At 40.3% G+C, this 27,059-nt stretch overlaps 1 long non-coding RNA gene across 1 annotated transcript; it reads left to right on the top strand.

The window, feature by feature from the left end:
* The first annotated feature begins 3,605 nt into the window (after positions 1 to 3,605).
* LOC135774502 (uncharacterized) lies at positions 3,606 to 25,732 on the top strand. The gene is made up of 3 exons (XR_010543712.2): positions 3,606 to 4,109; positions 4,427 to 4,603; positions 25,144 to 25,732. It is a non-coding gene; the product is annotated as an uncharacterized lncRNA (long non-coding RNA).
* Positions 25,733 to 27,059: the final 1,327 nt, after the last annotated feature.

Below are 27,059 nucleotides of genomic sequence, written 5' to 3'. Positions count from 1 at the left end.
TCCTCGGTGCTCGAGCCCTAAATATAGCTGCAAGCAGCAATGGCGGGCCCTCGCACGTTTTTTTACCGCTACACGGTGCGTCCGAGAAATTGATGCACGGTGGGCAAGGGCATCAAGTGGGTAAATATCAGTGGGCTATTTAATGTTGTTACTGAGCCATTTGGGGAGTGTAGGTAGAAGAAACCCCACATTTTAGACAAACGGGGGCGCTAGTGAGCCACTTAAGAGACACGCCTATGTGTGACCTGTTTGTGCACACTTAACAGCCGACAACTCTGATGTGTGTGCCGACTTTTAGGTTAATCTAAGCAGGCCAAGAGCCCTAAATATGCCTGAAATAAATGTAAAGTTTGGGGCGTTGCCATGGGAACAGCTTTCGAGATATCGAAAATCCCTTCGCAATTTATCATCTACAATGTCTCGGCATCATGTTGACCACTTCTGGTGTTAATCGCATGAATGTCCTAGAAGGAGTATTTAAAGGAACATCGGCGTCAACTGAAAGGCTTAAATATGACTTTAAAATGAAAGTAAACTTTGACGCATTGCCATGGGAACAGCGTTTGAGATATAAAAAATCCCTTCGCAATTTATCATCTACTATGTCTCGGCATCATGTTGACCACTTTTGGTGTCAATTGCATGATTATTCTAGAAGGAATATATAAAAGTTAACTGCATGCAACTGTAAGGCTTAAATATGCCTTCAAAATAAAAGTAAAGTTTGACACGTTGCCATGGGAACAGCGTTCGAGATATCAAAAATCCCTTCGCAATTTATCATCTACAATGTCTCGGCATCACGTTGACCACTTCTGGTGTTAATCGTATGAATGTCCTAGAAGGAGTATTTAAAAGAACATCGGCGTCAACTGAAAGGCTTAAATATGCCTTTAAAATGAAAGTAAACTTTGACGCATTGCCATGGGAACAGCGTTTGAGATATCAAAAATCCCTTCGCAATTTATCATCTACAATATCTCGGCATCATGTTGACCACTTCTGGGGTGAATCACATTATTTCCCTAGAAGGAGTATATAAAAGAACATCGCATGCAACTGTCAGGTTTAAATAAGCCTTTAAAATGAAAGTAAAATTTGACACGTTGCCATAGAAACAACGTTTGAGATATCAAAAATCCCTTCGCAATTTATCATCTACAATGTCTCGGCATCATGTTGACCACTTTTGGTGTCAATCGCATGAAAATCCTAGAAGGAGTATTTAAAAGAACATCGCATGGAACTGTAAGGCTTAAATATGCCTTTAAAATGAAAGTAAAGTTTGACAGGTTGCCATGGGAACACCGTTCGAGATATCAAAAATCCCTTCGCAATTTATCATCTACAATGTCTCGGCATCATGTTGACCACTTTTGGTGTCAATCGCATGAAAATCCTAGAAGGAGTATTTAAAAGAACATCGGATGGAACTGTAAGGCTTAAATATGCCTTTAAAATGAAAGTAAAGTTTGACAGGTTGCCATGGGAACAGCGTTCGAGATATCAAAAATCCCTTCGCAATTTATCATCTACAATGTCTCGGCATCATGTTGACCACTTCTTGTGTCAATCGCATGAAAATCCTAGAAGGAGTATTTAAAAGAACATCGCATGGAACTGTCAAAAAAATCCAGCTTTGTGACTGACACACTTCCTGGCGCCTGGTGGTGGCGCTATACCCGGGAGTCACAATGGGCACATCGATGCGATCGGAATCTTCAGACGAACAAACACCCTGCATGGCATCACAATAAGATATTTTTTGCCTTAGATATTAGACACTTCCTGTTTCTCTGAATTCGCCATAAATTCGTCGCCTCCCCATGGCAGAACCGTTCGAGATATCAAAAATCCCTTCGCAATTTAGCAAGTACAATGTCTCAGCATCATGTTTACCACGTTTGGTGTCAATCGCATGCATCCTCTAGGAGGAGTATTTAAAAGTTCAATGCATGCATTTTTTAAACAATCCAAAATAGCCGACTTCCTGTTGGGCGGAGCTAAAATGTTAGAGGGTGAAAGTTGTTCGGGTCGATGAGATCTATATGCGTACCAAGTCTCGTACATGTGCGTAAATTTTTGCCCGATCTGTGCCCCAATGTTTGTTTTTGCATTACAGGGGGCGCTACAGAGCTCCCTTACCACGCCCAAGTTCCAGCCTTTGCCGGGTCCTAATGGCCGACGACTCTGACATCTCTGCCAATTTTCAAGAGTTTTTGAGTATGTTAAGGCCCCCAAATTGCCCCGAAACGTAAAAAAAAAAAAAAAAAAAAAAATAATAATAAATCCGAGCAAAAACAATAGGGCTTCGCACCTTTCGGTGCAGGCCATTCTGGCCTGCTCCTCGGTGCTCGGGCCCTAAAAAAATATAGCTGCAAGCAGCGATAGCGGGCCCTCGCACGTTTGTTTACCGCTACCCGGTGCCTCCGAGAAAACGATGCACGGTGGGCATGTGCATCAAGTGGGTATATATCAGTGTACTATTTCATGTTGCTACTGACCCATTTAGGTACAGTAGGTTAAAGAAACCCCATATTTTAGACAAACGGGGGCGCTAGTCAGTCACTAAATAGACACGCCTTTATCTGACGTTTTTGTCAACACTTAACAGCAGACAAATCAGATGTGTGTACCAAATTTAAACTTAATCTACGCTGCCAAGAGCCTGAAATATGCCTGAAATAAAAGTAAGTTTGACGCGTTGCCATAGGAACAGCGTTCGATGTGTCAAAAATTCCTTTGCAATTTAACATCTTCAATGTCTCAGCATCATGTTGACCACTTCTGGTGTCAATCGCATGAATCCCATACGAGGAGTATTCAAAAGTTTACAGCATGTAACTGTCAGCCTTAAATATGCTGGAAAATGAAAGCAAAGTTTGACGCGTTGCCATGGGAACAACGTTTGAGATATCAAAAATCCCTTCGCAATTTATCATCTACAATGTCTCAGCATCATCTTGACAATTTCTGGAGTCAATTGCATGAAAATCCTAGAAGGAGTATTTAAAAGAGCATCGCATGGAACTGTAAGGCTTAAATATGCCTTTAAAATGAAAGTAAAGTTTGACAGGTTGCCATGGGAACAGCGTTCGAGATATCAAAAATCCCTTCGCAATTTATCATCTACAATGTCTCTGCATCATGTTGACCACTTCTTGTGTCAATCGCATGAAAATCCTAGAAGGAGTATTTAAAAGAACATTGCATGGAACTGTCAAAAAAATCCAGCTTTGTGACTGACACACTTCCTGGCGCCTGGTGGTGGCGCTATACCCGGGAGTCACAATAGGCACATCGATGCGATCGGAATCTTCAGACGAACAAACACCCTGCATGGCATCACAATAAGATATTTTTTGCCTTAGAAATTAGACACTTCCTGTTTCTCTAAATTCGCCATAAATTCGTCGCCTCGCCATGGCAGAACCGTTCGAGATATCAAAAATCCCTTCGCAATTTAGCAAGTACAATGTCTCGACATCATGATCACCATGTTTGGTGTCAATCCCATGAATCCACTAGGAGGAGTATTTAAAAGTTCAACGAATGCATTTTTTAAACAATCCAAAATAGCCGACTTCCTGTTGGGCGGATGTAACCCGGGTTATCAGGTTACTAGTTAAGATTAAGAATTATAAAATAATAATAAAGTGAAATATAATAAAATAGTTAAGTGAAGAAAAGTGAAAAAGTAAGAAAGGAGGAAAGCTCTAGAAGGAAAACTGTTTTGCCCAATCACAGCCCTTATTTCAGTGACTGACTTTCCAAAGAGCCAAAGTTAGCAGCACTTTCATAAGCCCCGCCCACAACCTTCAGCGGCGCTGCTAGACTGTCAGTTTGGGAGACAGAGCGGGAGAGTGAAATGGAGCAGCTACACAGAGCGATATTCAGAGATCCTCTGTTATAAAGTTTTAAAATAGATCGCGAATAACTTTGAATGCAGTAAATAGTCATATTTCTGAACGGATTCGATTACGTGAAGTTGTCATTGGAGTGAGAGGACGACAAAGCGAAGATTTGTGAACTGAAAGTGGATGAAATCCAACGGAGAATTGGAGTGTTGCAAATGAGCTTATTTGAATATATATGAAGTTATTGCCTTGGTGAGTCACATTTTACGTAATACATTATCTGAGAAAAGTGCCATTAACTAAATAAGCTATTGATATGCAGTGTTTACATGGGCCACGTGAGCACAGCGTGAGCTGTAGTATTAGCACGAGGGCTAAAGCTAATTTCACGTGCAAAGATGCTGATGAAATGTGATTGTGAAATTTAAATGTTAAAAAGTTAAATAAGTGTTGAAACATGATTTAATACTTTAATCGAAGTGTATACATGATTTTTGCTGTTAAGATTTTTGCTGTTAAAAAAAGTTGAAATTGATATTGATTGTCTTTCTGCCTTGTATTTTTTCAAGGCTGGGTTTTTTTTGTCTATGATTTATTCTACGTGATTTCCTGTGAGAGATTCCTGTTTGTGCCATATTTAATCCTTCTGGAGAGGAATCTGTGTATCTGACGTGATTAAATATGCACAATGGCGAGCCACCAACGAACCTGTTTCCACTTTGAACTTTGCTAAAATTCACCAACTGGTAGGAAAATTCCATTTTTTTCCTTGCTTTTGGACACAAAAGACTTTCGTTCTTGGAACTTTCGATATTTTTGCTACCAAAAAGGAGAGATGGTCTTTTGAACTTGAAAGAGCTTATTGAAAGAGTTTAATAACTCTTGTTACTGAACTGAATCATTTGATTCACGAACTGTGTTCAACTGAGTCGTTTGATCCTTATTTGAACTGAATTGAATCAATTTGATGCATTTGTGTATTTTCAACTCATATTGTTGAGTATTCTGTTGAGTCTGAAAAGAAAAGTGATCTGTTCTGAGAAATTTGAATCACATACAGTGTTCTGAGTTAAATTGAATGTACAACAATATTTTTTTGGGTTTATTGAATGTAATATTTTGTTGAAGGTTATATTATTTGCAAAATATTTTGGCTGAAGTGAAAGAATCACACACTACTGTTTTATTTTGAGAGTTTTATTTATTTTTACATTTTGCGAAGAGTGTGAAACTTCAAATTGAATTGAATCTGTCAAAGTGTTGAATTTTTTGGTCCTATAAGAAATGGAAGAAGATCTTTGTTAATTGTTGATCTTCACTGTTAACAACTGATTTCATATCTGTGAACTATTCATTGAAACAAATAACAAAATAGAAATTTTCTATAATAATACAATTCACTGAATCAGAACAAAACTTTGTCAGTCACTTACTCACCTGCTGTACTGCCTCCACTCTCCAGTAGACGTTCCTTGCTTCTGATATACATTGGCCCATACTGAAAATTATTACTAGCTGTAGCGCATCAGTCACGTTGCACGCTACATGTTACACGGAGCTTAAATGTTAGAGGGCGAAAGTTGTTCGGGTCGATGAGATCTATATGCGTACCAACTCTCGTACATGTGCGTAAATTTTTGCCCGATCTGTGCATCAATGTTTTTTTTTTGCATTACAGGGGGCGCTATAGAGCCCCCGTGCTACGCCCGTGTTCCAGCCTTTGGATTTCTGCGATGACGGACGACTCTGACGTCTGTGCCAATTTTCAAGAGTTTTCGAGTATGTTAAGGCCCCCAAAAAGTCCAAAAGTGTTAAAAAAAAAATAATAATAATAATAATAATCCGAGCAAAAACAATAGGGCTTCGCACCTACGGTGCAGGCCATTCTGGCCTGCTCCTCGGTGCTCGGGCCCTAAATATAGCTGCAAGCAGCAATGGCGGGCCCTCGCACGTTTTTTTACTGCTACACGGTGCGTCCGAGAAAACGATGAGATATCAAAAATCCCTTCGCAATTTTTCATCTACAATGTTTTGGCATCATGTTGACCACTTCTGGAGTCAATCGCATGAATATCCTAGAAGGAGTATTTAAAAGAACATCGGCGTCAACTGAAAGGCTTAAATATGCCTTTAAAATAAAAGTAAAGTTTGACGCGTTGCCATGGGAACAGCGTTTGAGATGTCCAAAATTCCTTCGCAATTTAGCGTCTACAATCTCTCAGCATCATGTGGACCACTTCTGGTGTGAATCACATTATTTCCCTAGAAGGAGTATTTAAAAGAACATTGCATGCAACTGTCAGGATTAAATAAGCCTTTAAAATGAAAGTAAAATTTGACGCGTTGCCATGGCAACAGCGTTCGAGATATCAAAAATCCCTTCGCAATTTATCATCTGCAATGTCTCAGCATCATGTTGACCACTTTTGGTGTCAATCGCAAGAATATCCTAGAAGGAGTATTTAAAAGAACATCGGATGGAACTGTCAAAAAAATCCACCTTTGTGACCGACAGACTTCCTGGCGCCTGGTGGTGGCGCTATACCCGAGACTCACAATAGGCACATCGTTGCGATCGGAATCTTCAGGCGAACAAACACCCCGCATGGCATCACAATAAGAATTTTTTTGCCTTATATATTAAACACTTCCTGTTTCTCTGAATTCGCCACAACTTTGTCGACTCGCCACGGCAGCACCGTTCGAGATATCAAAAATCCCTTCGCAATTTAGCAAGTACATTGTCTCGACATCATGATCACCACATTTGGTGTCATTCGCATGAATCCTCTAGGAGGAGTATTTAAAAGTTCACCGCATGCATTTTTTAAACAATCAAAAATAGCCGACTTCCTGTTGGGAGGAGCTTAAATGTTAGAGGGTGAAAGTTGTTCATGTCGATGAGTTCTATATGCGTACCAACTCTCGTACATGTGGGTACATGTTTGTCCGATCTGTGCACCATTGTTTTCTGTTGCATTACAGGGGGCGCTACAGAGCCCCTTTGCCACGCCCGTGTTCCAGCCTTTGCCTGTTCGCAATGACAGACGACTCTGACGTCTGTGCCAAATTTCAAGAGTTTTCGAGTATGTTAAGGCACCCAAAGTGCCCAAAACTGTTAAAAAAAATAAAAATAAAAAATATAGCTGCAAGCAGCAATGGCGGGCCCTCGCACGTTTTTTTACTGCTACACGGTGCGTCCGAGAAAACGATGAGATATCAAAAATCCCTTCGCAATTTATCATCTACAATGTCTCGGCATCATGTTGACCACTTCTGGTGTCAATCTCATGAATATTCTAGAAGGAGTATTTAAAAGAACATTGGCGTCAACTGAAAGGCTTAAATATGCCTTTAAAATGAAAGTATAATCTGACGCGTTGCCATGGGAACAGCGTTCGAGATATCAAACATTCCTTCGCAATTTATCATCTACAATGTCTCAGCATTATGTTGACCACTTCTGGATTCAATCACATTATTTCCTCAGGAGGAGTATTTAAGTTTACCGAATGCAGCTGTAAGGTTTAAATATGCCTTAAAAATGAAAGTAAAGTTTGACAGATTGCCATGGGAACAGCATTCGAGATATCAAAAATCCCTTCACAATTTATCATCTACTATGCCTCAGCATCATGTTGACCACTTTTGGTGTTAATCGCATGAATATCCTAGAAGGAGTATTTAAAAGAACATCGCATGGAACTGTCAAAAAAATCCAGCTTTGTGACTGACACACACTTCCTGGCGCCTGGTGGTGGCGCTATACCCGGGAGTCACAATAGGCACATCGATGCGATCAGAATCTTCAGACGAACAAACACCCCGTGTGTCATCACAATAAGACATTTTTTGCCCTAGATATTAGACACTTCCTGTTTCTCTGATTTCGCCACAACTTTGTCGCCTCGCCATGGCAGAACCGTTCGAGATATCAAAAATCCCTTCGCAATTTAGCAAGTCCAATGTCTCGGCATCATGATCACCACGTTTGGTGTCATTCGCATGAATCCCCTAGGAGGAGTATTTAAAAGTTCAACGAATGCATTTTTGAAAGCCTGGTTTAGGTCATATCTAACCAATCGCTATCACTTTGTTTATGTAAATGAGGAAGAGTCATATCACTCCCTGGTTAAATACGGTGTACCGCAGGGATCAGTTTTAGGTCCTATCCTGTTCTCGTTATACATGTTACCCCTAGGAGACATTATCAGGAAACATAACATAAGTTTTCACTGCTATGCGGATGATACCCAGCTTTACATCTCCTCGCATCCCAGCGAAACACACACGTTTTCTAAGCTAAAAGACTGCATTAGCGATGTTAGTGACTGGATGGCACATAACTTTCTTAAGCTCAACTCCAATAAGACAGAGGTACTTATTATTGAACCAAATCGCTACAAACATAATATGTCAGATTACAAATTGCACATAGATGGCTGTACTGTGGTGCCATCTTCCACGGTTAGGAACTTAGGTGTGATGTTCGACAGCAACTTATCCTTTGATAGTCATATCGCCAACGTCTGCCGCACAGCATTCTTCCATCTTAGAAATATCTCAAAAATACGCCATATGCTGTCTACATCTGACGCGGAGAAGCTTATTCATGCTTTTATGACCTCTAGAATAGACTATTGTAACTCGCTACTCGGGGGATGCCATTCAAATCAGATCAACAAGCTTCAGCTAGTTCAAAACGCTTCTGCAAGGGTACTTACTCGATCTAAGAAGTATGACCACATAAGCCCAATTCTGGCATCTTTACACTGGCTACCAGTTAAATATCGCATCCAATTTAAAATATCACTAATCACCTACAAAGCTTTAAATGGCTTAGCACCCTCATATCTTAGAGAATTACTATCAGAATACAATCCATCACGCACACTACGGTCGCAAAATTCTGGCCTATTGATTATCCCTAGACTATCAAAAGTGTCTAAAAGTGGAAGATCCTTTTCCTACTTAGCCCCTAAGCTCTGGAATGATTTACCAACCGATGTCCGAGAATCAGACACAGTCGATCATTTTAAATCTAGACTTAAAACTTTTCTCTTCAACAAAGCATTCGCATAATTTGTCTAGTAAAGGTTCTTAACTCGCAATAGTTATTTTCACGGAACAAAGCACTCACGGTCATAACACAGACCAACCAAATAAATAAATAAAAACCTTTTCTGCATGAACACTTAAAATGAATTGCATTAAATAGTTTGCCACCGTTTGCCACTGAACCTGCATTAACGACGACAGTGGGGCTTCCGGCCTTAGTCAAACGGTTTGGCACGTATGGTCGGGTTGCGATTTTGGTGCTTTCGTGTGTCTTGTGAATAGTATGCCATACAGACCCGTTTGCCACTGAACCTGCATTAACGACGACAGTGGGGCCTCCAGCCTTAGTCAAACGGGTTGGTATGTATGGTCGGGTTGCGTTTTTCGCGCTTTCGTGTGTCTTGTGAATAGTATGCCATACATACCCGTTTGCCACTGAACCTGCATTAACGACGACAGTGGGGCCTCCAGCCTTAGTCAAACGGGTTGGCACGTATGGTCGGGTTGCGATTTTGGCGCTATCGTAAGTCTTATGAATAGTATGCCATACAGACCCGTTTGCCACTGAACCTGCATTAACGACGACAGTGGGGCCTCCAGCCTTAGTCAAACGGGTTGGTATGTATGGTCGGGTTGCGTTTTTCGCGCTTTCGTGTGTCTTGTGAATAGTATGCCATACAGACCCGTTTGCCACTGAACCTGCATTAACGACGACAGTGGGGCCTCTCAGCCTTAGTCAAACGGGTTGGCACGTATGGTCGGGTTGCGATTTTGGCGCTATCGTAAGTCTTATGAATAGTATGCCATACAGACCCGTTTGCCACTGAACCTGCATTAACGACGACAGTGGGGCTTCCGGCCTTAGTCAAACGGGTTAACACGTATGGTCGGGTTGCGATGTTTTTGGCGTTTTCTCCTGGTCCTGTAAATGGTATACAATATAGACCCGTTTGCCACTGAACCTGTATTAACGAAGACAGTGGGGCTTTAGGCCTTAGTCAACCGGGTCGTCAGGTTTCATTTTCTCTTAAAGATTGGAAGGTGACCCTTATTTACCATATATACCCTCTAGGGGTGGCACGGTCCATGAAAAAAATCCGAACCGTTCGGTTCGCTTGTCTCGGTTCGGAGCGCGTGTGTACCGCACGGTTCAACGGTTCATGGCATGCGCAATGTAGTCTCATGCCCTGTATGTGACCTCAGATAGCGTGTTTCCCTTTCGCGCGAAAGAAGAGGTGACTGGTTTGGAGTATAAGTACTGCGGGTTATGTTACGTGTAGAAATGGCAAGTGGGAGAGAAAAGGAAGTCTGCCCGCAGTTGGAGGATGCGCCAGCGTCGTATAAGTTTGGTGTGTGGAAACATATTTTTATTTCATGTTACTTATGATGACAGCGGAAATAAAACAATAGATAGAACTGCAGTCTATGGGTTGAATATGCTCCAACAGCCACAGGAGATCGCCTTCTCTCCGACCATTTATCTAATCTGAGGTACTGACAACAATGTTTTACGTCTTTTCATATTCAGCGCTATTTTTAGCCTTTCATTGATAAAATTAAAGCGGCTGATTTCCGCGTAGTTTCATTTTGCTAGCGTGTGAAAGTTGCGCGATCTTATTTCAGAAATTGCCCCTCAAAGTAATCAGAAGTGGTCAAAAGTGGACAAAAGAGACTTAAAGAGATTTTAATAAATATTACAGGTGCAAAGGTTATGTTTCTCTCTCGTCCACATAAACTCTCAGTATTAAAGCAGCCTCTCAGTGATAAATCTAAGAGCTACACTGAAGTTGGCATTTTAATAAATGCAAGTTATCTTTGTGTGCTAAAAATGCACATAAAGTTTATGTAGATGGCAATACACATTCTCTTTTTTGCCAATTAAATGAAAAGCATGTTGAAATCATCAATGTCTTCCCTCTTGCTGTATCAAAATCTCACCTGGCTTTCCTCAGAGATGGTCCAATGTGCTTAAAGTCAAATTCAGTTTGTGCATGATTACATGATATAACTTTTTTTAATACTGTATACTAAATTATGGATAATTAATACATTAATAAGATAATACATTTCTGGAGTGTTAAAAATTTAAAGAAAAAATAACAACAAGAACCGTACTGAACCGTGAACCGTGACCATAGAACCGTGATACGAACCGAACCGAGGGTTTTGTGAACCGTGCCACCCCTAATACCCTCGCATTGGGCCCCCAATTTGCTAAATCCTCAACTGTGGATAACATAATTATGCCGCAATATTTAGTCTGTCTGGAACTAAGCTGAGTTAAACCACATCACTGTGTGACACTTCAATACATATGAACGGCCGCTACGCTAATACGATTTTGTTTTTCTCTCCCTGTCTCGTCCTCGACCTGAGGACGAGACAAACAGACCCAGTCCCGGTAGATGTGAAAGTCGGCACACCTCTGATCTACTGGCTGTCCTTCAACGTTATGCCCAGCTGATACCTGACCAACGATCACCGGCAGAACCGCTTAATCTCCGCTAAATCTCCATTTCCGTTCTCCCAAGGGTTTTTCCCTCCTAGGACTTATTTTTCCTCGGATAAAAGCACAGGGTTTTTTTTCTCCTAGGGGGTTTTTCACCCCGGGGAGGCAGCCTTTTTGGGCTTTACCTAGCTTCCTCTTCTATACGTTGCTTTAGTAATACGTGCAATTATAATATTGAGTCATAGCCGCAGCAAATTTAACTGCTCATGCTTTCATGTATTTTGTTGTGCTATCTGTCGTTTTCTGTGCTTTTCACTGCTTCTATTTATGTAAAGCTGCTTTGAAACAATTGACTTTTGTGAAAAGCGCTATATAAATAAAATTGAATTGAATTGAAAAAAAAATGTGTGAGAGCGTTTCATTTGTGTGTGTGAGAGCGTTTCATTTGTGTGTGTGAGAGCTTTTCAGTTGTGTGTGTGAGAGCTTTTCAGTTGTGTGTGTGAGAGCTTTTCAGTTGTGTGTGTGAGAGCTTTTCAGTTGTGTGTGTGAGAGCTTTTCAGTTGTGTGTGTGAGAGCGTTTCAGTTGTGTGTGTGAGAGCGTTTCAGTTGTGTGTGTGAGAGCGTTTCAGTTGTGTGTGTGAGAGCGTTTCAGTTGTGTGTGTGAGAGCGTTTCAGTTGTGTGTGTGAGAGCGTTTCAGTTGTGTGTGTGTGTGAGAGCGTTTCAGTTGTGTGTGTGTGTGAGAGCGTTTCAGTTGTGTGTGTGTGTGAGAGCGTTTCAGTTGTATGTGTGAGAGTGTTTCAGTTGTGTGTGTGAGAGTGTTTCAGTTGTGTGTGTGAGAGCGTTTCAGTTGTATGTGTGAGAGCGTTTCAGTTGTGTGTGTGTGAGTGTTATATTTTCAATTGTATGTATGAGAGCATCTCAATTGTGTGTGTGTGTGTGTGTGTGTGAGCATTTCAGTTGTGTTTTTGAATGTTATATTTTCAGTTGTATGTGTGAGAACATTTCAGTTGTGTGTGTGAGAGCGTTTTAGTTGTGTTTGTGAGAGCGTTTCAGTTGTGTGTGTGAGAGCGTTTCAGTTGTGTGTGTGAGAGCGTTTCAGTTGTGTGTGTGAGAGCGTTTCAGTTGTGTGTGTGAGAGCGTTTCTTTTGTGTGTGTGAGAGCGTTTCATTTGTGTGTGTGAGAGCGTTTCAGTTGTGTGTGTGAGAGCGTTTCAGTTGTGTGTGTGAGAGCGTTTCAGTTGTGTGTGTGAGAGCTTTTCAGTTGTGTGTGTGAGAGCTTTTCAGTTGTGTGTGTGAGAGCGTTTCAGTTGTGTGTGTGAGAGCGTTTCAGTTGTGTGTGTGAGAGCGTTTCAGTTGTGTGTGTGAGAGCGTTTCAGTTGTGTGTGTGTGTGAGAGCGTTTCAGTTGTGTGTGTGTGTGAGAGCGTTTCAGTTGTGTGTGTGTGTGAGAGCGTTTCAGTTGTGTGTGTGAGAGCGTTTCAGTTGTGTTTGTGAGAGCGTTTCAGTTGTGTGTGTGTGAGCGTTATATTTTCAATTGCATGTATGAGAGCATCTCAGTTGTGTGTGTGTGAGCATTTCAGTTGTGTTTTTGAATGTAATATTTTCAGTTGTATGTGTGAGAGCGTTTCAGTTGTGTTTGTAAAAGCATTTCACTTGTATGTGTGTGAGCATTTCATTATAGTATGTGAATGAATTTGGTTTCATATGTGTATGTGAGAGGAAAAGTACATGTATATGCATGGTAATTCTGAAAAAAGTCCCTAGGGGCACCTCATACTTGCTCGTGCACCTAAGATCCTCTCCCTTTTACGGACACGACTCTTCATGGCAGTCGCTGTTGAAGATAAACACATTTCCACTAAATGCTGCACAAAATGCTTCCATACATGAGAAAAGCTGTAGCCGCGCGGCGATTCCGACCGGGAAGATGCAGCATTCTGGCTCCAAATGTAAATGAAAAGTCCAAAATAAATCCCGTGCATCACTTTCAGGTCAGTGCAAAAAGCCTGTTAAAATCTATAGCTTTGATTGCTGACAACACCAGTATAACAATGTACAAATTTATATCATGTAACAGTTGTTTAAATGACATTGTGCTGCGTTGCGTTTTGAAACATTGTAAATATATCTATGCTAAAGACATTCGTTGTTTTGTATATGCTTAATAACTAAACTTATTTATTATTTAAATAAACAAAACATAACGTTACTGCGCTGAATATTAAATCAATCAAACACCTGTACTGTTGAGAACATAACCATACATACCAACTTTGCTTTTCTTAATAGACATCTGATGTTTTCTTAAAGCTGACTTTTAATTTACTTACAAGAAAAACATTTAGTAATTCTCCAAAATTGCTTGGATTTAATTTTATACTGACATTTAAGATCAGCTTTGTCACATTAGATTAAGCCAAAGTCCATTAGGTACACTGGTGGTAACGTACAGATGCAGAAATATAAACTATAATAATATATAATTACATATGTATGATTGTAGTTTGTGCTGCTGTCAAAATACAATTATAAATGTTAACAATAGCATATTTCTATTCTCACACATACTATAGTTGTGTGTGACCCATTTGACCTTGTGTGTGTGTGTGTGTGTGTGTGTGTGTGTGTGTGTTTGCTTAGACTACTTTTGTTTTGATTATGTAGACTTTTATGTAGACTCTTACGAACAGTCAAGTCACTCACTCAGAGGATAGTAAAATAAATATCTATTCAAATCAGAGCATCTTCCATGTCTGGAATGGATGTATTCTTGGGTCTATAAGGTAACAATAATATAACTTTTGTTTGAAATGGGTTTGGCTAAAAGAAAATATTGTTTTGTCTATAATACTATTAGGTCATTATACTATATGGGTTAAATAGAATTGCATTACTAAAAAGAGACTAAATACAATTTCACTGACTAAAACTAGACTAAAATGTCATCAGTTTTCGTCGACTAAAACTAGACTAAAATAGTAATGGATAAGTCTGACTAAAATAAGACTAAAATGGCAAGAATTTTAGTCGACTAAAACTTGACTAGACTAAAAAGAGTATGACATGACTAAAACTAATAAAAACTAAAATGACAGCTTGACACAAAGACTAGACTAAAACTAAAATGAAAACAGGCTGCCAAAAACAACACTAGTATAGGGAGGGTGCTAAGTTAAGCCAATGTCAGCTGACTCTCCAAATGAGATGAATTTATTGCATTAAATCATAACTATATAAGCTACCAATTACTAGACTTTACAACTACAGCAGCTTCTGCCTTTTATTAGCTAAAGTACTATGTAAACAAACCAACAAATCAGATTATATCAAATAAAAAACAAAAAAAGTACACAACTGTATAATAAATAACTGAAGTCCATATGTGACTTATTTAATGGCTTCATTAGGGCTCGAGCACCGAGGAGCAGGCCAGAATGGCCTGCACCGAATGGTGCGAAGCCCTATTGGTTTTGTTAGAATTTATTATTAGGGCTCGAGCACCGAGGAGCAGGCCAGAATGGCCTGCACCGAAAGGTGCGAAGCCCTATTGTTTTTGCTCGGATTATTATTTTTATTAGGGCCCGAGCACCGAGGAGCAGGCCAGAATGGCCTGCACCGAAAGGTGCGAAGCCCTATTGTTTTTGCTCGGATTTATTATTAGGGCTCGAGCACCGAGGAGCAGGCCAGAATGGCCTGCATCGTAGGTGCGAAGCCCTATTGTTTTTGCTCGGATTATTATTTTTATTATTTTTTTATTTTTATTTTTTATTTTTTTTAACACTTTTGGACTTTTTGGGGGCCTTAACATACTCGAAAACTCTTGAAAATTGGCACAGACGTCAGAGTCGTCCGTCATCGCAGAAATCCAAAGGCTGGAACACGGGCGTGGCACGGGGGCTCTATAGCGCCCCCTGTAATGCAAAAAAAAACATTGATGCACAGATCGGGCAAAAATTTACGCACATGTACGAGAGTTGGTACGCATATAGATCTCATCGACCCGAACAACTTTCGCCCTCTAACATTTAAGCTCCGCCCAACAGGAAGTCGGCTATTTTGGATTGTTTAAAAAATGCATTCGTTGAACTTTTAAATACTCCTCCTAGTGGATTCATGGGATTGACACCAAACGTGGTGATCATGATGTCGAGACATTGGACTTGCTAAATTGCGAAGGGATTTTTGATATCTCGAACGGTTCTGCCATGGCGAGGCGACGAATTTATGGCGAATTTAGAGAAACAGGAAGTGTCTAATTTCTAAGGCAAAAAATATCTTATTGTGATGCCATGCAGGGTGTTTGTTCGTCTGAAGATTCCGATCGCATCGATGTGCCTATTGTGACTCCCGGGTATAGCGCCACCACCAGGCGCCAGGAAGTGTATCAGTCACAAAGCTGGATTTTTTTTGACAATTCCAAGCTATGTTCTTTTAAATACTCCTTCTAGAAAAATCATGCAATTGACACCAAAAGTGGTGAACATGAAGCCGAGAGATTGTAGATGATAAATTGCGAAGGGATTTTTGATATCTCAAACGCTGTTCCCATGGCAACGCGTCAAAGTTTACTTTCATTTTAAAGGCATATTTAAGCCTTTCAGTTGACGCCGATGTTCCTTTAAATACTCCTTCTAGGATATTCATGCAATTGACACCAAAAGTGGTCAACATGATGCCGAGACATTGTAGATGATAAATTGCGAAGGGATTTTTGATATCTCGAACGCTATTCCCATGGCAACGTGTCAAACTTTACTTTCATTTTAAAGGCATATTTAAGCCTTACAGTTGCATGCAGTGAACTTTTATATACTCCTTCTAGAATAATCATGCAATTGACACCAAAAGCGGTCAACATGAAGCCGAGATATTGTAGATGATAAATTGCGAAGGGATTCTTGATATTTCAAACGCTGTTCCCATGACAACCTGTCAAACTTTACTTTCATTTTTAAGGCATATTTAAACCTTACAGCTGCATGCGGTAAATTTTTAAATACTCCTCCTGAGGAAATAATGTGATTGACTCCAGAAGTGGTCAACACAATGCTGAGACATTGTAGTTGATAAATTGCGAAGGGATTTTTGATATCTCAAACGCTGTTCCCATGGCAACGCGTCAGATTTTACTTTCATTTTAAAGGCATATTTAAGCCTTTCAGTTGACGCCGATGTTCCTTTAAATACTCCTTCTAGGATATTCATGCGATTGACACCAAAAGGGGTCAACATGATGCCGAGACATTGTAAATGATAAGTTGCGAAGGGATTTCTGATATCTCAAACGCTGTTCCCATGGCAACGCGTCAAACTTTACTTTCATTTTAAAGGCATTTTTAAGCCTTTCAGTTGATGCCGATGTTCCTTTAAATACTCCTTCTAGGATATTCATGCGATTAACACCAGAAGGGGTCAACATGATGGCGAGACATTGTAGATGATAAATTGCGAAGGGATTTTTGATATCTCGAACGCTGTTCCCATGGCAACCCCCCAAACTTTACATTTATTTCAGGCATATTTAGGACTCTTGGCGTGCTTAGATTAACCTAAAAGTCAGCACAAACATCAGAGTTGTTGGCTGTTCAGAGTGGACAAATAGGTCAGACAAAGGCGTGTCTCTTTAGTGGCTCACTAGCGCCCCCGTTTGTCTAAAATGTGGGGTTTTTCTTTTACCTACAGTCCCCAAATGGCTCAGTAACAACATTAAATAGCCCACTGATATTTACCCACTTGATGCCCTTGCCCACCGTGCATCGTTTTCTCGGACGCACCGTGTAGCAGTAAAAAAACGTGCGAGGGCCCGCCATTGCTGCTTGCAGCTATATTTTTTTTTTTTTTTTTTTTTTTTTACGTTTCGGGGCAATTTGGGGGCCTTAACATACTCAAAAACTCTTGAAAATTGGCAGAGATGTCAGAGTCGTCGGCCATTAGGACCCGGCAAAGGCTGGAACTTGGGCGTGGTAAGGGAGCTCTGTAGCGCCCCCTGTAATGCAAAAACAAACATTGGGGCACAGATCGGGCAAAAATTTACGCACATGTACGAGACTTGGTACGCATATAGATCTCATCGACCCGAACAACTTTCACCCTCTAACATTTTAGCTCCGCCCAACAGGAAGTCGGCTATTTTGGATTGTTTAAAAAATGCATGCATTGAACTTTTAAATACTCCTCCTAGAGGATGCATGCGATTGACACCAAACGTGGTAAACATGATGCTGAGACATTGTACTTGCTAAATTGCGAAGGGATTTTTGATATCTCGAACGGTTCTGCCATGGGGAGGCGACGAATTTATGGCGAATTCAGAGAAACAGGAAGTGTCTAATATCTAAGGCAAAAAATATCTTATTGTGATGCCATGCAGGGTGTTTGTTCGTCTGAAGATTCCGATCGCATCGATGTGCCCATTGTGACTCCCGGGTATAGCGCCACCACCAGGCGCCAGGAAGTGTGTCAGTCACAAAGCTGGATTTTTTTGACAGTTCCATGCGATGTTCTTTTAAATACTCCTCCTAGGATTTTCATGCGATTGACACCAAAAGTGGTCAACATGATGCCGAGGCATAGTAGATGATAAATTGCGAAGGGATTTTTTATATCTCGAACGCTGTTCCCATGGCAACGTGTCAAACTTTACTTTCATTTTTAAGGCATATTTAAGCCTTACAGTTGCATGCAGTGAACTTTTATATACTCCTTCTAGAATAATCATGCAATTGACACCAAAAGTGGTCAACATGAAGCCGAGATATTGTAGATGATAAATTGTGAAGGGATTTTTGATATCTCAAACGCTGTTCCCATGGCAATGCGTCAAAGTTTACTTTCATTTTAAAGGCATATTTAAGCCTTTCAGTTGACGCCGATGTTCCTTTAAATACTCCTTCTAGGATATTCATGCGATTAACACCAGAAGTGGTCAACATGATGCTGAGACATTGTAGATGATAAACTGCGAAGGGATTTTTGATATCTCGAACGTTGTTCCCATGGCAACGCCACAAACTTTCCTTTTATTTCAGGCATATTTAAGGCTCTTGGCGTGAGTAGATTAACCTTAAAGTTGGCACACACATCAGAGTTGTCGGCTGTTAAGTGTGCACAAAAATGTCAGACATAGGCGTGTCTCTTAAGTGGCTCACTAGTGCCCCCGTTTGTCTAAAATGTGGGGTTTCTTTTACCTACAGTCCCCAAATGGCTCTGTAACAACATTAAATAGCCCACTGATATTTACCCACTTGATGCGCTTGCCCACCGTGCATCGTTTTCTCGGACGCACCGTGTAGCGGTAAAAAAACGTGCGAGGGCCCGCCATTGCTGCTTGCAGCTATATTTATTATTATTAGAGCCCGAGCACCGAGGAGCAGGCCAGAATGGCCTGCACCGAAAGGTGCGAAGCCCTATTGTTTTTGCTCGGATTTATTATTTTTTTTTTTTTTTTTTTATTTTTTTTTTACGTTTCGGGGCAATTTGGGGGCCTTAACATACTCAAAAACTCTTGAAAATTGGCAGAGATGTCAGAGTCGTCGGCCATTAGGACCCGGCAAAGGCTGGAACTCGGGCGTGGCAAGGGAGCTCTGTAGCGCCCCCTGTAATGCAAAAACAAACATTGTTGCACAGATCGGGCAAACATGTACGCACATGTACGAGAGTTGGTACGCATATAGTTCTCATCAACCCGAACAACTTTCGCCCTCTAACATTTAAGCTCCGCCCAACAGGAAGTCGGCTATTTTGGATTGTTTAAAAAATGCATGCGGTGAACTTTTGAATACTCCTCCTAGAGGATGCATGCGATTGACACCAAACGTGGTGAACATGATGTCGAGACATTGGACTTGCTAAATTGCGAAGGGATTTTTGATATCTCGAACGGTTCTGCCATGGCGAGCCGACAAATTTATGGCGAAATCAGAGAAACAGGAAGTGTCTAATATCTAAGGCAAAAAATATCTTATTGTGATGCCATGCGGGGTGTTTGTTCGTCTGAAGATTCCGATCGCATCGATGTGTCCATTGTGACTCCCGGGTATAGCGCCACCACCAGGCGCCAGGAAGTGTGTCAGTCACAAAGCTGGATTTTTTTGACAGTTCCATGCGATGTTCTTTTAAATACTCCTTCTAGGATTTTCATGCGATTGACACAAGAAGTGGTCAACATGATGCCGAGACATTGTAGATGATAAATTGCGAAGGGATTTTTGATATCTCGAACGCTGTTCCCATGGCAACCTGTCAAACTTTACTTTCATTTTAAAGGCATATTTAAGCCTTACAGTTCCATGCAGTTAACTTTTAAATACTCCTTCTAGAATAATCATGCAATTGACACCAAAAGTGGTCAACATGATGCCAAGACATAGTAGATGATAAATTGCGAAGGGATTTTTGATATCTCGAACGCTGTTCCCATGGCAACGTGTCAAACTTTACTTTTATTTTGAAGGCATATTTAAGCCTTACAGTTGCATGCAGTTAACTTTTAAATACTCCTTCTAGAATAATCATGCAATTGACACCAAAAGTGGTCAAAATGATGCCAAGACATAGTAGATGATAAATTGCGAAGGGATTTTTGATATCTCAAACGCTGTACCCATGGCAACGCGTCAAACTTTACTTTCATTTTAAAGGCATATTTAAGCCTTTCAGTTGACGCCGATGTTCTTTTAAATACTCCTTCTAGAATATTCATGCGATTGACACCAAAAGTGGTCAACATGATGCCGAGACATAGTAGATGATAAATTGCGAAGGGATTTTTTATCTCTCAAACGCTGTTCCCATGGCAATGCGTCAAAGTTTACTTTCATTTTAAAGTCATATTTAAGCCTTTCAGTTGACGCCGATGTTCCTTTAAATACTCCTTCTAGGACATTCATGCGATTAACACCAGAAGTGGTCAACATGATGCTGAGGCATAGTAGATGATAAATTGCGAAGGGATTTTTGATATCTCAAACGCTGTTCCCATGGCAACGCCCCAAACTTTACATTTATTTCAGGCATATTTAGGACTCTTGGCGTGCTTAGATTAACCTAAAAGTCGGCACACACATCAGAGTTGTCGGCTGTTAAGTGTGCACAAACAGGTCACACATAGGCGTGTCTCTTAAGTGGCTCACTAGCGCCCCCGTTTGTCTAAAATGTGGGGTTTCTTTTACCTACAGTCCCCAAATGGGTCAATATCAACATTAAATAGCCCACTGATATTTACCCAATTGATGCTCTTGCCCACCGTGCATCGTTTTCTCGGACGCACCGTGTAGCGGTAAAAAAACGTGCGAGGGCCCGCCATTGCTGCTTGCAGCTATATTTATTATTATTTTTATTTTTTTTTAACACTTTTGGACTTTTTGGGGGCCTTAACATACTCGAAAACTCTTGAAAATTGGCACAGACGTCAGAGTCGTCCGTCATCGCAGAAATCCAAAGGCTGGAACACGGGCGTGGCACAGGGGCTCTGTAGCGCCCCCTGTAATGCAAAAAAAAACATTGATGCACAGATCGGGCAAAAATGTACGCACATGTACGAGACTTGGTATGCTTATAGATCTCATCGACCCGAACAACTTTCGCCCTCTAACATTTAAGCTCCGCCCAACAGGAAGTCGGCTATTTTGGATTGTTTAAAAAATGCATGCGTTGAACTTTTATATACTCCTCCCAGGGGATTCATGCGATTGACACCAAACGTGGTGAACATGATGTCGAGACATTGGACTTGCTAAATTGCGAAGGGATTTTTGATATCTCGAACGGTTCTGCCATGGCGAGGCGACAAAGTTGTGGCGAAATCAGAGAAACAGGAAGTGTCTAATATCTAGGGCAAAAAATGTCTTATTGTGATGACACGCGGGGTGTTTGTTCGTCTGAAGATTCCGATCGCATCGATGTGCCTATTGTGACTCCCGGGTATAGCGCCACCACCAGGCGCCAGGAAGTGTGTCAGTCACAAAGCTGGATTTTTTTGACAGTTCCATGCAATGTTCTTTTAAATACTCCTTCTAGGATTTTCATGAGATTGACACCAGAAGTGGTCAACATGATGCCGAGACATTGTAGATGATAAATTGCGAAGGGATTTTTGATATCTCAAACGCTGTTCCCATGGCAACGCGTCAAACTTTACTTTCATTTTAAAGGCATATTTAAGCCTTTCTGTTGCATGCAGGAAACTTTTAAATACTCCTTCTAGGATTTTCATGAGATTGACACCAGAAGTGGTCAACATGATGCCAAGACATTGTAGATGATAAATTGCGAAGGGATTTTTGATATCTCAATGTGTTCCCATGGCAACGCGTCAAACTTTACTTTCATTTTAAAGGCATATTTAAGCCTTTCAGTTGACGCCAATGTTCTTTTAAATACTCCTTCTAGAATATTCATGAGATTGACACCAGAAGTGTTCAACATGATGTCGAGACATTGTAGATGATAAATTGCGAAGGGATTTTTGATATCTCAAACGCTGTTCCCATGGCAACGCGTCAAACTTTACTTTCATTTTAAAGGCTTATTTAAGCCTTTAAGTTGACGCCGATGTTCTTTTAAATACTCCTTCTAGAATATTCATGAGATTGACACCAGAAGTGTTCAACATGATGTCGAGACATTGTAGATGATAAATTGCGAAGGGATTTTTGATATCTCGAACGCTGTTCCCATGACAACGCGTCAAATTTTACTTTCATTTTAAAGGTTTAATTAAGCCTGACAGTTGCATGCGATGTTCTTTTAAATACTCCTTCTAGGGAAATAATGTGATTGACTCCAGAAGTGGTCAACATAATGCTGAGACATTGTAGATGATAAATTGCGAAGGGATTTTTGATATCTCGAACGCTGTTCCCATGGCAACCCCCCAAACTTTACATTTATTTCAGGCATATTTAGGACTCTTGGCGTGCTTAGATTAACCTAAAAGTCGGCACAAACATCAGAGTTGTCGGCTGTTAAGTGTGCACAAACAGGTCACACATAGGCGTGTCTTTTAAGTGGCTCACAAGCGCCCCCGTTTGTCTAAAATGTGGGGTTTCTTTTACCTACAGTCCCCAAATGGCTCAGTAACAACATTAAATAGCCCACTGATGTTTACCCACTTGATGCACTTGCCCACCGTGCATTGTTTTCTCGGAGGCACCGTGTAGCGGTAAAGAAACGTGCGAGGGCCCGCCATCGCTGCTTGCAGCTATATTTTTTTTTTTTTTTTTTTTTTTTAACACTTTTGGACTTTTTGGGGGCCTTAACATACTCGAAAACTCTTGAAAATTGGCACAGACGTCAGAGTCGTCCGTCATCGCAGAAATCCAAAGGCTGGAACACGGGCGTGGCACAGGGGCTCTGTAGCGCCCCCTGTAATGCAAAAAAAAACATTGATGCACAGATCGGGCAAAAATGTACGCACATGTACGAGACTTGGTACGCTTATAGATCTCATCGACCCGAACAACTTTCGCCCTCTAACATTTAAGCTCCGCCCAACAGGAAGTCGGCTATTTTGGACTGTTTAAAAAATGCATGCGTTAAACTTTTAAATACTCCTCCTAGGGGATTCGTGCGAATGACACCAAATGTGGTGATCATGATGTCGAGACATTGTACTGAGGCGACAAAGTTGTGGCGAAATCAGAGAAACAGGAAGTGTTTAATATCTAAGGTAAAAAATGTCTTATTGGGATGCCATGCGGGGTGTTTGTTCGTCTGAAGATTCCGATCGCATCGATGTGCCTATTGTGACTCCCGGGTATAGCGCCACCACCAGGTGCCAGGAAGTGTGTCAGTCATGAACTTTTAAATACTTCTCCTAGGGAATTCATACGATTGACACCAAACGTGGTGAACATGATGCTGAGACATTGGACTTGCTAAATTGCGAAGGGATTTTTGATATCTCAAACGGTGTTGCCATGACGAGGCGACAAATTTATGGCGAATTCAATGAAACAGGAAGTGTCTAATATCTAAAGCAAAAAATGTCTTATTGGGATGAAACGCAGTGTGTATGTTCGGCCAAGGATTCCGATCGCATCGATGTGCCTATTTTGAGTCTCGGGTATAGCGCCACCAACAGGCACCAGGAAGTGTGGCAGTCACAAAAGGTGGATTTCTTGACAGTTGCATATGGTGAACTTTTAAATACTCCTCCTAGGATTTTCATGCGATTGACACCAAAAGCGGTCAACACCATGCAGAGACATTGTAGATGATAAATTGCGAAGGGATTTTTGATATCTCGAACGCTGTTCCCATGGCAACACGTCAAACTTTACTTTCATTTTCAGGCATATTTAAGCTCTTGGCGTGCACTTTGGGTGCCTTAACATGCTCGAAAACAACGGAAATTTGGCCCAGATGTCAAAGTCACGTGCCACTAGGCTCATGCAAAGGCTAGAATATAGGCGTGGCAAGGGAGCTCTGTAGCGCCCCCTGTAATGCAAAAAAATAACATTGATGCACAGATCGGGCAAAAATGTACGCACATGTACGGGAGTTGGTACGCATATAGATCTCATCGACCCGAACAACTTTCGCACTTTAAGATTTAAGCTCCGCCCAACAGGAAGTCGGCTATTTTGGATTGTTTAAAAAATGAATGCGTTGAACTTTTAAATACTCCTCCTAGTGGATTCATGGGATTGACACCAAACGTGGTGAACATGATGTCGAGACATTGGACTTGCTAAATTGTGAAGGGATTTTTGATATCTCGAACGGTTCTGCCATGGCGAGCCGACAAATTTATGGCGACATCAGAGAAACAGGAAGTGTCTAATATCTAAGGCAAAAAATATCTTCTTGTGATGCCATGCGGGGTGTTTGTTCGTCTGAAGATTCCGATCGCATCGACGTGCCTATTGTGACTCCCGGGTATAGCGCCACCACCAGGCGCCAGGAAGTGTGTCAGTCACAAAGCTAGATTTTTTTGACAGTTCCATGCGATGTTCTTTTAAATACTCCTTCTAGGATTTTCATGCGATTGACTCCAGAAGTTGTCAACATGATGCTGAGACATTGTAGATGATAAATTGTGAAGGGATATTTGATATCTCAAACGTTGTTCCCATGGCAACGAGTCAAACTTTGCTTTCATTTTCCAGCATATTTAAGGCTGACATTTACATGCTGTGAACTTTTGAATACTCCTCGTATGGGATTCATGCGATTGACACCAGAAGTGGTCAACATGATGCTGAGACATTGAAGATGTTAAATTGCAAAGGAATTTTTGACACATCGAACGCTGTTCCCATGGCAACGCGTCAAACGTACTTTTATTTCAGGCATATTTTAGGCTCTTGGCAGCGTAGATTAAGTTTAAATTTGGCACACACATCTGATTTGTCGGCTGTTAAGTGTTGACAAAAACGTCAGATAAAGGCGTGTCTATTTAGTGACTGACTAGCGCCCCCGTTTGTCTAAAATATGGGGTTTCTTTTACCTACTGTACCTAAATGGGTCAGTAGCAACATGAAAGAGTACACTGATATATACCCACTTGATGCACATGCCCACCGTGCATCGTTTTCTCGGAGGCACCGTGTAGCGGTAAACAAACGTGCGAGGGCCCGCCATCGCTGCTTGCAGCTATATTTTAACATTGGAATGCTCTAATTATCTGGGTGAAACTGAAGTGGTCGGCTCTCTTTATTCTGAAGTTTGTGGAATGTGTCATACTATAGATAGAAACAATGTGCAGTGTGTGTGTCAAAGGGTGTGCAAGAATAATAAAACCAAATACTAACACTAATTCTATTTTTTCTGAATTACAGCTCAAACACCAAAGCAGGTTGTGGCCCGATATGAAAGAGTTCTTCGACACTTCAGCAGAGGAGGGACCATGTCGGCTGCATTCAAGCAGGTTGGGGTGGACCGGAACACCATCATAGTCAATGCACCGATTGCTGAATTGTACATCGCTGCTCCCTCCAAATTTAAGGAACTCCTTAAAACCCACAGCAGTGAAGTTAAACTCAGTATTTTTGCCACACAATGTGCTGCTGTGATTCATGAGGATCCAGCTATAGAAGATACTATCAAAGCCTTTAAGGCTTCCGGTAAGCTGCTGCCTCTAAAAGGAAAGTGAACTGATCTAGGATCTGTATTCAAGTTTTCACAAAAAGTTGTGTAATGGACTGAAACACGTCCACAATCTGCACTGCTGTTTTGAAGTGTTTAAAACGTTCTGTAATGTTAATACTGAGGTAGTTTTTACACGGTAAAATATTTTATTATAATATTTATTTTATTTGTTGTATTTTATATGGTATATTTTTTTTTTTTTTATGTTGCATTAGCACTCCTGTAGCACTTTAAAAAAACATTTTATACCATATTGCGGAGGCTTATGTTTACTGGAGGTGTACAAGGATTTTTTTTGTGATATTGCAAAAGTTTATTTTTCATTTTATATGAAGTGTACAGTTGTACAGTTTAATTTTTGCATCTGGAAATAAATATTTCTATGTTCTGTATTACTCTTTGTTGTGATTGTTTTCTTTTTCTGTTTAAAAGTTAACTGAGCCTTTAAATCTACTTTATAAAAGCTTTACAAAGCATAAATAGTCCTCACTTTAGATGAGCTCACAAAAATAGTTAACTGACCACTTCTAAATGTTTTATAACTAGCTGAATTAATCATGAATTACAGTAGGAATATGTGTTAATGAAGCATTTATTAACACACTGACTAACTTATTACTATATGTATAAATAATAAAATGTATAAATGAATGTTTAAATAGTTTATTAATCATTTACTTACACTTCCTAAATGATCTTAAGAACCACTGAAAATTCCTTAATAACTGGTTTGTAAATAATGTAAAACTTATTTTAGAAATTATGAATTAATCATTAATAAAGAATGAAAAGACAATTATTAAACACATTATATATATGCTTATAAATCAAGAATAAAGCATTTATAAACTACTTACTAATGTCTATTAATGTTTAATAAATGAAGAGTTGACTATTTAGTAATGCTTAACTAATGCTTTACTAATGCTTCATAGTGTGCAGTTATTATAAAGTGTTACCAAAACATGTTCAAAAGTATTAACAGATTAAAAAAGGTTTCTCAAAGCGGCAGATGAAATACAATCTAAAAGAATAATGAACAATGATTTCGGTCAAGATTAACATTTTGAAAGGATTTTCTCCAGAGAGTAAAAATGTATGTGTAATTTTTAAATGTCCTATTCTGCATTTTGTATAGATGACCTGATTTTCAAAACAGAAATTTTTTCAAATAAACTGTTCAATACAAAGATATGGTCTTCTGCCACTTACACAGATCGTAGTCCTTAAAGTTGCATTTCTGAGAGATGCTTCCACTCCGAATCGTAAACCGTTTTGGCAGTGCCCGTGTGAGGACCGGGATATTTTGTTTTTTAACTCGTAAAGCATGTCCAGTCCTCCTGCGATAGCAGGACAGTGTTTATACAAGGGGCCTGCATTAATGCAGCATGCATTGCTTTTTCATCACACTAATAAGTACAGCATATTTAAATACAAAAAGGCACATATTACAAAACATTACCTGTCTAAAAACTGAGACTTTTAACTTTAGGTTATCAGTATATTGGGTTTAGTATAGTTTTCAGACTTTCAGAAAGAACTCATCAACTTAAAGAATAAAGCACTTACCAATTACATTTATTTTAATCTCAAAAACACTCCTTAG

Source organism: Paramisgurnus dabryanus, chromosome 5, assembly GCF_030506205.2.
Source record: "Paramisgurnus dabryanus chromosome 5, PD_genome_1.1, whole genome shotgun sequence".
NCBI lineage: Eukaryota > Metazoa > Chordata > Actinopteri > Cypriniformes > Cobitidae > Paramisgurnus > Paramisgurnus dabryanus.
The sequence above is the reverse complement of the archived record's forward strand: the minus strand, read 5'-3'. Positions and strand labels throughout refer to the sequence as shown.